This window comes from Staurois parvus, unplaced genomic scaffold (genome assembly GCF_062004578.1).
Source record: "Staurois parvus isolate SC_StPar_1 unplaced genomic scaffold, SC_StPar_1.0 ptg000066l, whole genome shotgun sequence".
Classification (NCBI taxonomy): domain Eukaryota; kingdom Metazoa; phylum Chordata; class Amphibia; order Anura; family Ranidae; genus Staurois; species Staurois parvus.
The window spans coordinates 310,189-323,116 of record NW_028317862.1 but is presented as its reverse complement, the minus strand read 5'-3'; the positions used below and the strand labels follow the sequence as shown (position 1 = coordinate 323,116).

Genomic DNA, 12,928 nt, shown 5'->3' with positions numbered 1-12,928 from the left:
TGGTTGAGCAAAGCTCAGGCTAACTTGTTTTTGTCCTGGAAATGGGACAGAAAGTCTCTAGCTGACTGCCTGGAACACAACACTGTATGCTGCACGCAGCTGAAGTAACATACAGTTTATACAGCAGGTGTATGTTTTAGTAATGGAAATGGTTTGTTTGGACCAGCTTGGCCCCAAAAAATATTTAAAATTAAATTAAACCTAGAGTTCTACTTTAATTAAGCACCACTGCTACCAGGATTTGAGTGTTAGTAAGATGCTGACAGAAGAGAAAAGAAGAAAAATGGAAAAAATAGAAAATTAAAGGGAAAAAAAAAGAAGATATTATTATACAGTATTTATAAAGCACCAATAGTTCACTCAGCGCTGTACATTACAAAGGGGGACAGAACATGTGACAGAACAATACCAATACAATGCAAAACATGAGGGGATCGAGGGCCCTGCTCTTTCGAGCTTACAATCTAGAAGGGAATATATATAGATAGAGACACATACATATATACATACATATAACATCTGAATTTGTATTGTATGTGAATTCCTTTAAATTTAAAATGGGAAATCCTTTAGAAGAGTAGCTAATTATAGTCCCCTTTAAAGTGGTGTTCGGACTTTGACTTATTCATATTACATTAAGTGCAGAATATTACAGAAAGAATATTAGGACATAAGAAGAAGAAAAAAAAAAAGAAAGCCCAGCTTACTTATAAATATTGCAAAGTAATTGGCATGAGATAGTCCTACAGTAAGACTATCTACCACATAAAAGGTGTAACAAATTCTTCCAGAATCTCCATCACACAAGTCTAATGACACTTCCTGAGAACTCTGATTTTGGTTCAGGCGGTTACGGATTAGTGCATATTGCTGTTGTTCTTTCACTGCTGCCATTAGTTCATCAGGGCTTGAACAACGCAGCGGCTTGGCGCCCTCCTTAGCCATAATTTCCAAGACTTGTGGAAACCCTGGCATCAGTCGCATCACAAATAAAAATACTAGTAAAGGAAACTGACTGCCAGACTCATTGCTGCTGCTTCTGATACTTGATGAACTCGAACCATCCATCCACCTTGGTAGAACTGATTTACTAGTTTGTCCAAGACGTGGCCTTGAGCCAAAGATACACAAACATATCGTCCGCCATATTGCAAGACACAACCAATTTCAACCAGCAACTTTGTAGCAGTTTCCAGAGTTCTTTCTTCTGTATCAGGGAGTATGGCATCCAATGTCCCCTTATCCAACACAGCCTGAAAGTGAGAATCAGAAAATGTAGTCTGTGTGGCATCCATCAACTGATATGTCATCAGAGGTCTTCGTTTGGCATTTTGCTCGTTCATTTGGCGAATGACCACTTCACTCAAAACAATATTGGTCAGATTCTGGCATCCAGCATCATATAGCCTTTCACTTTGCCACAGCCCACCACTAGCACCTGCAAGAAACAAGATGTACAAACCAGTTATGTAAAACCTGGACCTGTCACCACCTTCTATCATTGAATGAATGCAGTGTAGAGTAGGTGGTGAAAGGATCTTTCCTTTTTCCCATAATTAATTCTTACAACACTTATTAAAGCTCGGTAAAGCGCTCTAGTGAAAGTATATTTAAAGATAAAACTTTGGATAAAGTAGAGGAGGGTTAAAGCAGAACTGAAGTCCACAAATACTAACCTCCTGACACTGGAATCATCTTCTCTGATTCTTCTGGATGCAGGACTTCAGATGTCACTTAGGGGTACGGAGAATGTGCATGTGCAGCTCAGTGTACATTCTAGAGAAGATAGTGATTAGGGAGATAAGTTTTTTTTATTGGTTTTAGAACGTAAAAATTAGAGCCTGTCATTGACTTGTACAGGTTGTGACTGAAAGCGAACAAATGTGGCTCCCAGGTGCATCCATGTGCATAAGTCCTTAAAAATTAACTACACTGCATCTGAGCAACACAAATCAAAAACACTATTTAATTCATTTTTAATATTCAAAGCAAACTCCCCCATCCATCCATGTCTAATTTTTTATTTTGCTGAGAAATCACTTTGAAAAACAGCCCAAGCATTTTTAGCTGTGGCCATCTTGAGTAAGGGCAGATGATTCCTGTAGCATTTACTTCCTGTAATCCATCTGCTCTTAGCTCAGGCATGCAAACAGGGTGTTTGCTTAGCCAAGAAAGCCCCTCCTCCCCCCTAAAGATTCCTGGGATGTAGGACATCATTTGCCTAGGCACAGAATCTAGGGTGTAACTGAAGAAATGTATAAAAAAAAAAAAAAGTTTAAAACAGGTAAATGCAATATACTTTCCTATCTATTGCTAGCAGCATAAGGATTAAACATAGTCAATGTTGACTGAAAGAGTGAAGTTTCTTAAGGGTATATGCACATATGCCTAACAAAATGAAATGTACACCAGATGGTGCTGGCAGAAAGATCCTGCAGAAAAACCTGGTCCGAAGTGCAAATGGTCCGCAATTTTTTTTTGTTCCGCACTAGAATCGGATCGCATGGGTATTCACACCTATGTGATCCGATTCTGCACATCGCACCGCGTTTTGCGGACCGATTTCGGGGTGTTATTAACTTAACATACACACCTGCAGCGGTTCACAAGAACGGGGTGCGATTCTGATGCAGTGCAAAATTCGCTGCGAATTCCGCACTGCATCAGTGTGAACCCAGCCTTAGAATCACTGAAGGCTGAGATCATTCCGCACTTGTACAGCTGCCTAGTGAATGACTCAACCAGGGACAGGGAGCAGGGCCTCTCTCCCCATTAGCCCGGAGGCACCCGCTATGCCAGTCCAGAGTCCGGAATACATGACAGCGGCACCGATACCAGGGGTATATGAAAGCAATTAAGCAGTAGTGCAGCCGCCCAAAATGCTTCCACCTAATAGACAGGAGTTCGCTTGTCAGTTTTACACACAATCCCGGTGGCTGCAGCTGATGGACCCAGTGCGTATGGGTCCATCGGCCTCATTCACACTGGGCATTTTAATCCGTGCAGGCCCATGGTTACCGGCACAGGGATGGACAGGCGTTTAGGGCATCTCTCTGTCGGCTGTCCCATAGCTGTTAACTGGGATGCAATAAATGCACGGGCACAGCTGCTGCTCCCAATGTGACATTCCTGTTGGTGGGGGCGCAGAGTCCCAAATGAACCCTAGGTTGTGTTTGGATAGAAGCATCCACATAGATGTCATAATGGCAGCAGCAGCTGTGTCCGTGCAACCGCTGCATCCCAATTAACTGCTATGGGACAGCCAACAACGGGATGCCCGGAACACCTGTCCATCACTGTGCTGGTAAACACAGCCCTGCAAAAGGCACAGATTTCATTCACACTTATGTAACTCCAAAGTCGTGCGATTTCCATTGTGACTTTGATGTAACTTTGGATGGGTGCGACTTTGGCTTTACTGTTGCATTGATAACATTAACCTCTTCCGCACCACCGTATAGCAGAAATACTGCTACAGGGAGGCACAGGTGCGAAAAATCTCATATATATACATGATTTTGCAGTTCTGGGTAGGGGGCGTGCGCGCCCTACCCACTCTGCCATTCACGGGCTCAGCTGTCAATCACTGGGTCCCAGCCCGTGATTCCCTGTGAGCACCTGGCGTTCACAGATCTCTTCCCTGTCAGCTCCTGCACACTGCTTTGTATGGCTTTGCATAGCAGAGCCATACAAAGCAGTGTGCTTACAGTGTAAAGCACACACACACAGTAAAGCAGCACACAGTTAACCCTTTGATCGCCCCACATGTTAACCCTATCCTGCCCAGTGCCATTAGTACAGCATCAGTGCTTTTTTATTAGCACTGATCACTGTATTGGTGTCACTGGGGATGTCAGTGACACAAAGTCAGTTCTCCCCCAGTGTCTGAATGCCCGCCGCATTCCTGCTATAAGTTGCTGATCGCCATTACTAGTTAAAAAAAAAGAAAAAAGCATATCTACTGCCATTTGTAAATGCTATAACTTTCACGCAAGTCAATTCGTTTATGTATTGGGATTTTTTTTTTTAGCAAAGACATGGAGCAGAATACCTTTTGGCCTAAATTGATGTAGAGATTTGATTATTTACTGGACATGTTTAATAGCAAAAAGTCAAAAGTGTAGTTTTTTTTTTTCAAAATTGTCAATCTTTTTTTGTTTATAAACGCAAAAAATAAAAACCGCACAGGCAATCAAATACCATCAAAAGAAAGCTCTGTTTGTGGAGAAAAAAAGACGCAAATTTAATTTGGGTACAGCATTGCACGACCGCGCAATTGTCAGTTAAAGTAACAGCTCTGTATCGCAAAAAAATGGCCCGGTCAGGAAGGGGGGTAAATCAAATGGTTAAGATGCGACTTTCATGTAACTTTTGAGAGTTTACATTGCAGTCTATATCACTCCAGTCACATGAAAGTCACATGAGTAGCACAGGAACCTTTTTAAAGTCGCTGCAACTTTGGTTGCATGGATTTGAACAGCTTCCATTGAAATACATGGGTTGCAACTTGTCATGTGACTTTTGTCAAGTTTATTTTTTCCCCAAGTCGCACAAGGGTGAATGGAGCCTTGAACACTATGTGAAGGAGGCCAGGCCTTGGAGTGTTACTGCATTCAGATCCATAGGAAACTGAACACAGGGTTCTGTGCTGGAGCCCTAATGCAGAGCTCACAGGAGGGAGTGAGAGAAGGGAAGGCAGCCAGCAGTCCATGTACACACCTTGTGTTTCGGTTGAATGTATTTGTGCAGCACACCACACAGCTCCAAGTATCCGCCATACCACTCGAAGGCCCGCTCCCCCCTGCGCTGGAAGAACTGCTGCCAGTACTCGCTGGAGGAGAACTCCTTACTGCTCTTCGGTAACAGATTCATCTTCCCACCATCACTGCCTCAGTCACCGCATGGAGCACACAGCCAACACTTCCGGGTCACAGCTGTCCAGCTCCTCATTGGCCACATTCTTCCACAAAAGGTTTTTCATTGGAAAAGCTGGCTGAAGACTGGAGCTCCACTTTCGACAGAAAACATGTGACCTCCATTCCACCATTTGTTTTTGTTAATGAACGTTAAAACATTTGGAGTGGAGGTCACATGTTTCCTGTCGACTGGAGCTCCACTCTACAGCCTCTGCTTGTTTGTTGCATTAAAGTTCACTAGCAAAAAAATGGGGAGTGGAAGTCATGTGTTTCCTATTAAAAATGGAGCTCCATTCTGCAGCCAGACTCTATTGTAGAGGAGACTGGGGGCCGGAAGTGGGAGGAGCCAAAGGAAAGGCCGTGGGAGGAGACTGGGGACCGGAAGTGGGAGGAGTCTGAGGGAGGGCAGGAAGTGGGAGGAGACACGAGTGTTGCTTAGCAACCCCAACACCACTGCTCAGTCTGCAGCTGGCTCTCCTGGGATCAACATCGATTCGGCGTTGCTGAGTGGCAGACCAACGGACCAATGGATTGCGAAGCCTGTGCAAGCAGGTGGAGCCAGCAACATGTGGGCGGTGATCATTTCATCTCTGAGCGAATGAAGGAGGAGATTGCGGAGCAGGGGGCGAGTACAGTGTATCTTTTATATTAGTATATATATGAATGATCGGTGAGGTAATTGGTTGTAGGCGGAGCTGTGGTCTGCAATCATCGGGTGATGGGACAGAATGTCATGTGTATGTACAGGTCTTTCATAGGATCGATCTCCTGTGTGCACAGCCAGCCCCCTGATCTGTAGAAGCAGCAATAGATAAACATGGGAAGAAGCAGATGATTGCAGGATGACCTTGCAGCCTCTTTATTCCTGTAGTAGTGCAGGTCTGGGACATGGCTCCATCACACTCAGGCTCACACACCACTTACTCACCTAAGGATTCCCCCCCCCCCCTTTCTGACCAGGACATTTTTGGCTCTGTGTTACTTTAACTGACAATTGCGCGGTCATGCAACACTGCACCCAATTGAAATTTATGTCCTTTTTCCCTCCACAAATAGGGTTTTCTTTCAGTGGTATTTGATCGCCTGTACGTTTTTTTTTGTTTTTTTTTTGTGCACTATAAGCAAAAAAATGCAGACAATTTTGAAAATAAAAAAAAATATTTTTCACTTTTTGCTCTAAAAAATTAAAAAAAAAAAAAAAAAATTTCATCATATATTTAGGCCAAAATGTATTCTGGTACAAATACATGTAAATTAACTGGTTTATAGCATCTACAAATGGCGGTATATATACTGGAATTTTCATTTGTACTAGTAATGACGGCGATCAGCGACTTATAGCGGGACTGCGGTGGGCATTCTGACACTGGGGGCGGAGCAGAATACCTTTTTGCCTAAATTGATGTAGAAATTTGATTTACTGGACATGTTTAATAGCAAAAAGTCAAAAGTGTAGTTTTTTTTTTTTCAAAATTGTCAATCTTTTTTTGTTTATAAACGCAAAAAATAAAAACCGCACAGGCAATCAAATACCATCAAAAGAAAGCTCTGTTTGTGGAGAAAAAAAGACGCAAATTTAATTTGGGTACAGCATTGCATAACCGCGCAATTGTCAGTTAAAGTAACAGCTCTGTATCGCAAAAAAATGGCCCGGTCAGGAAAAGAGGTAAATCAAATGGTTAAGATGCGACTTTCATGCAACTTTTGAGAGTTTACATTGCAGTCTATATCACTCCAGTCGCATGAAAGTCACATGAGTAGCACAGGAACCTTTTTAAAGTCGCTGCAACTTTGGTTGCATGCATTTGAACAGCTTCCATTGAAATACATGGGTTGCAACTTGTCATGTGACTTTTGTCAAGTTTATTTTTTCCCCAAGTCGCACAAGGGTGAATGGAGCCTTGAACACTATGTGAGGGAGGCCAGGCCTTGGAGTGTTACTGCATTCAGATCCATAGGAAACTGAACACAGGGTTCTGTGCTGGAGCCCTAATGCAGAGCTCACAGGAGGGAGTGAGAGAAGGGAAGGCAGCCAGCAGTCCATGTACACACCTTGTGTTTCGGTTGAATGTATTTGTGCAGCACACCACACAGCTCCAAGTTTCCGCCATACCACTCGAAGGCCCGCTCCCCCCTGCGCTGGAAGAACTGCTGCCAGTACTCGCTGGAGGAGAACTCCTTACTGCTCTTCAGTAACAGATTCATCTTCCCACCATCACTGCCTCAGTCACCGCATGGAGCACACAGCCAACACTTCCGGGTCACAACTGTCCACCTCCTCATTGGCCACATTATTCCCAGAAAAGGTTTTTCATTGGAAAAGCTGGCTGAAGACTGGAGCTCCACTCGACAGGAAACATGTGACCTCCATTTGTTTTTGTTAATGAACTTTAAAACATTTGGAGTGGAGGTCACATGTTTCCTGTCGACTGGAGCTCCACTCTACAGCCTCTGCTTGTTTGTTGCATTAAAGTTCACTAGCAAAAAAAAAGGGGAGTGGAAGTCATGTGTTTCCTATTAAAAATGGAGCTCCATTCTGCAGCCAGACTCTATTGTAGAGGAGACTGGGGGCCGGAAGTGGGAGGAGCCTACGGCAAGGACTTGGGAGGAGACTGGGGGTCAGAAGTGGGAGGAGTCTGAGGGAGGGCAGGAAGTGGGAGGAGACACGAGTGTTGCTTAGCAACCCCAATACTGCTGCTCAGTCTGCAGCTGGCTCTCCTGGGATCAACATCGATTCGGCGATGCTGAGTGGCAGACCAACGGACCAATGGATTGCGAAGCCTGTGCAAGCAGGTGGAGCCAGCAACATGTGGGCGGTGATCATTTCATCTCTGAGCGAATAAAGGAGGAGATTGCGGAGCAGGGGGTGAGTACAGTGTATCTTTTATATTAGTATATATATGAATGATCGGTGAGGTAATTGGGGTGAAGTAGTTATTGGGACCGCCCCCCATGCAGCTGATGAACACTGACATTCAGTGAGGGTGGATCTAGAGAGGAATCCGTAGGCCGGTGTAGCGGCAAGATGAGTATCCCATGTAACTCGGTATCCCCCGAAGGCTTGGTGTGCCTTAAACCGGCGCATGCGCAGTTGCTTCAGGGGATACAGATTTTCATGGGATATTTATCTTGCCGCCGTTACACCAGTATGATTGTTCCCGGTTTGTTGGAGGCGGAGCTGTGGTCTGCAATCATCGGGTGATGGGACAGAATGTCATGTGTATGTACAGGTCTTTCATAGGATCGATCTCCTGTGTGCACAGCCAGCCCCCTGATCTGTAGAAGCAGCAATAGATAAACATGGGAAGAAGCAGATGATTGCAGGATGACCTTGCAGCCTCTTTATTCCTGTAGTAGTGCAGGTCTGGGACATGGCTCCATCACACTCAGACTCACATACCACTTACCCACCTAAGGATCCCCTTTCCTGACCAGGACATTTTTGGTGCTGTGTTACTTTAACTGACAATTGCGCGGTCATGCAACACTGCACCCAATTGAAATTGATGTCCTTTTCCCCTCCACAAATAGGGTTTTCCTTCAGTGGTATTTGATCGCTTGTACGGGTTTTTAAATTTTTTACACAATAAAGACCGACAATTTTGTGAAATAAAAAAAAATATTTTTGACTTTTTGCTATAAAACACAATTTAAAAAAATTTTTAAAAAATCAAATTTCGTCATATATTTAAGCCAAAATGTATTCTGCTACAAATACATGTACATTAACTGGTTTATAGCATCTACAAATGGCGGTGTATATATACTGGAATTTTCATTTGTACTAGTAATGACGGCGATCAGCAACTTATAGTGGGACTGCGGTGGGCATTCTGACACTGGGGGGAACTAACTGCCACTGACATCCCCAGTGATCACTGCTAATAAAAAGCACTGACACTACCGTGTTTCCCTGAAAATAAGACACTGTCTTATATTTTTTTTGGCTCCAAAAAACACACTAGGTCTTATTTTTGGGGCAGGTCTTATTTTTTAAATGTCCAGGTGTGGACAGGGGGTGCAGAGGTGAGCTGCAGGCAGTTGTGGATGAGGGTTACTATGGAGAGGGCCGGCTGATGACAGTTGTGAGCTGCAGTCAGGTGCTGCAGATTTGACTTGACAGGTGACTTTCAGACAGGGTGCAGATATGAGCCACAGACAGAGTGCAGGGGTGAGTTGCAGACGTGGGATGCAGAGCTGAGCTGTGGTTGGGGGGTGCAAAGGTGGGTTGCAACTCAGCTCACCTCTGCACCCCCCCAGCCGCAGCTCACCTATGCACCCTGTCTGCAACTCACCTGACTCAATTTACCTCTGCAACACCTGACTGTAGCTCACCTTTGCACATCCCCCTCCACTGCCCTCATATGGTTAGCTAGCTTTGCAAAACACAGCTGTCAGCAGCCGGCCTCTCTTTATAGTAACTCCCATTTTGGGTCTTCCCACACAGTGCACCAAGCACACTTACTCACCACTCCGCCACTTCCCCACTGGCCGGTGATTACCCCTAAGGCATTGGCTTCCATGCATTAGGCTGCAGGAGGAGAAGCCCCACTCCTAAACACACTGCATAGTGCACCCGCATATATCTGTTCCTTCCCTGTCCCACACTGAGTACAGAAGTAGGGAGGTTCTGTGGGAGCGGATGGTGCTGTAAGTTGAGCCACGCTTGTGTTTATAAGAGACGGTAGATATGGGTGTGCGCAGGGCCAGTGCCAGAGCCAGAGGTGGCGGAAAGGCGTTCTGCCACATTCCAGCTGAAAAAAAAAGCCCTGATCACAACTACAGTTGTGTCCAAAATTATTCAACCCCCAATGCTGTAAAGGGGTTTAGGGACTATAGTGTACATTTGGAATTGTATTCAGAATCAAATCCTACAAGGACGTTGTAACTACCCAAATGCAACTAAAATGACATCAATTGTTTATGTAATACAGTAGTAAATGGTTCTTATGTGGTTTCTTCATTGCCACAATTATTCAACCCCTTAAAGACTACCACTCTGAAGAACAGAGGTTCATACAGGTGCTTTCCATCAGGTATTGAAAACACCTGTGGATGTCACCGAGCAGCAATCAAGCATAATAAGCACCAATTAGGCAGCTTTAAAATGACTGTGATACTCAGCTCCTTCTAGACATTTACTGGTGTGGTTACAAACATGGTGAAGGCAAGAGAATGGTCCAGGAAGACAAGAGAAGAGGTGATTTCTCTTCACAGGAAGGGCAATGGCTATAAGAAGATTGCAAAGATGTTAAACATACCAAGAGACACCTTAGGAAGCATCATTCGCAAATTCAAGGCAAAGGGCACTGTTGAAACGCTACCTGGTCGTGGCAGAAAGAAGATGCTGACTTCGACTGCTGTGCGCTACCTGAAGCGTAGAGTGGAGAGAAGTCCCCGTGTGACTGCTGAGGAACTGAGAAAAGATTTGTCAGATGTGGGTACAGAAGTTTCAGCCCAGACAATAAGACGCACACTGCGTAATGAAGGCCTCCGTGCCAGAACTCCCAGGCGTACCCCCTTGCTGTCTCCAAAGAATAAGAAGAGTCGACTGCAGTATGCCAAAAGCCATGTGGACAAACCACAAAAGTTGTGGGATAGTGTTCTGTGGACTGATGAAACAAAATTAGAACTGTTTGGGCCCATGGATCAACGCTATGTTTGGAGGAGGAAGAACAAGGCCTATGATGAAAAGAACACCTTGCCTACTGTGAAGCATGGTGGAGGGTCAATCATGCTTTGGGGCTGTTTTGCTTCTGCAGGTACAGGGAAGCTTCAGCGTGTGCAAGGTACCATGAATTCTCTTCAGTACCAGGAGATATTGGATGGAAACGTGATGCAGTCCGTCACACACCTGAGGCTTGGGAGACGTTGGACCTTTCAACAGGACAATGATCCCAAGCATACCTCCAAGTCCACTAGAGCATGGTTGCAGAGGAAAGGCTGGAACATTTTGGAGTGGCCATCGCAGTCACCAGACTTAAATCCGATTGAGAACCTCTGGTGGGACTTAAAGAAAGCAGTTGCAGTGCGCAAGCCTAAGAATGTGACTGAACTGGAGGCCTTTGCCCATGAAGAATGGGCGAAGATACCCGTAGATCGCTGCAAGACACTTGTGTCAAGCTATGCTTCACGTTTAAAAGCTGTTATAACTGTAAAAGGATGCTGTACTAAGTACTAAGATTGAATGTCACTTGGGGGTTGAATAAAACTGATAATGCTGTGAGCACAGAAAAGACATTTGTGGTTATTTCATTATAACTGTTATGTTATATTTGTCTGACCTACAAGTGCCTCTTTAATGTAAATGTAAGCAAGATGACTGAATGATCAAAAGCAATGTCAAACTGGCCAAAACACTCAATTTCAGTGGGGGTTGAATAATTTTGGACACAACTGTAGGTCTTATTTTCAGGGTAGGTCTGATACTTTAGTAATTCTCAAAAATAGTACTAGGTCTTATTTTCGGGGTAGGTCTTATTTTAGAGGAAACAGGGTATGAATGACACTAGGCAGGAAGGGATTAACTTTTGGGCAATCAAACTAAAAATCCCTGTTGTGGAAAGTTTGCTAGAAAGGGTGTAAAGCAGTGGGCAGAGGATTGATTCACAATTTCTAGTCTTTACTGAAGGGGGTCTGCTCTCGGATGTCATCACTGAGGAGTGTCAATACTTCCGGGGGTGTACTGGGGTGTCTGTGCTGAGGGGTGTTTGTACTGGTGGTTACTGGGGGGTCTTTTCCATTGGAGGTGTCTGTAGTTGGGGGGTGACCTGTACAAGGCGATTCTGTACTGAGAGTGTCTGTCCTTGGAATGTCTGCATAGGGGCATGTCCATAGTTAACTGCATTGAAGCACACTACCATACTTTTGCAGAGCACGGTGTTTCAAAAATAGCATGCATTTTTGATCTTTGATGTGAAAGTCATACATGAGTTTCTATACTGTTTCAGCACCCCCTAGAGGTTGCATCCTTCGCGGCTGATCTTTCACCTAGGCAGATCTCCTCTTGAGGCCGATCCTTCTAGGGGACTGGAAGAGTATGAACTCTGCACTGCTGTCCCGTCTGTGTGCGCCGTCTCGACTGTAAAACGGGGAAGAAGGTATACCCCTCTACGGAGGACAGACAGCAGAATCTTTTTGACCAGAGCATCAGCAACACAGCAAATGTGTGTGCAATAATGGTTTGTGTACTAAGCGTTTTGTTTTGTGGGTGGTCATTAGTTCAGGGGTTCTGTACTGGGTGTGTCTATGGAAGGGTCTGTACTCAGGAGGGGTCTGTACTGATGTGGACTGTACAGGGTGAATCTGCACTGGGAAGGTTTAAACTGAAGGGGGCTCCACTTTGCTTTTCTGCAATGGGGAATCTGTACTGGGGAATCTGTACTGGGGATCTGTACTGAGGGGGACTGCACTGCGGGAGTCCTTACTGGGGAGGGTCCGCACAAGATGTCTTTACTGAGGGTTGTCTTTTTTCAGGAGGTGTACTGGGGTGTCTGTACTAGTGGTTACTGGGGATCTGTACTAATGGAGGGGGGGTGTGATTGGGATGAATCTTTACAAGGTGGGTCTGTATTGCATTGTCCAGGTCTGTAACCAGACCTGCACCTGTAGCTTTTCTTCATCTTTTGCCTATCTGCCCTATAATGGCACTATATCCACTAGAGCATTTGCATTTTTCAGAGTAGAGTAGAGCCTGGCCAGAGAAGTTTAATTTTGACGCAGTTGGCCACCTTAAACATGTATTGAAATACATGTGAACTAAAAATCCCTGTTGTGAAAATTTTGCTAAAAAAGGGTGTAAAGCAGTGGGCAGAGGATTGATTCAGAATTTGTAGTCTTTACTGAAGGGGGTCTGCTCTCGGATGTCTTCACTGAGGAGTGTCAATACTTCTGGGGGTGTACTGGGGTGTCTGTGCTGAGGGGTGTTTGTACTGGTGGTTACTGGGGGGTCTTTTCCATTGGAGGCGTCTGTAGTTGGGGGGTGACCTGTACAAGGCGATTCTGTACTGAGA

At 44.8% G+C, this 12,928-nt stretch overlaps 1 pseudogene; it reads right to left on the bottom strand.

The window, feature by feature from the left end:
* Positions 1–328: 328 nt before the first annotated feature.
* LOC149469584 (eEF1A lysine and N-terminal methyltransferase-like) lies at positions 329–4,828 on the bottom strand (annotated as a pseudogene).
* Positions 4,829–12,928: the final 8,100 nt, after the last annotated feature.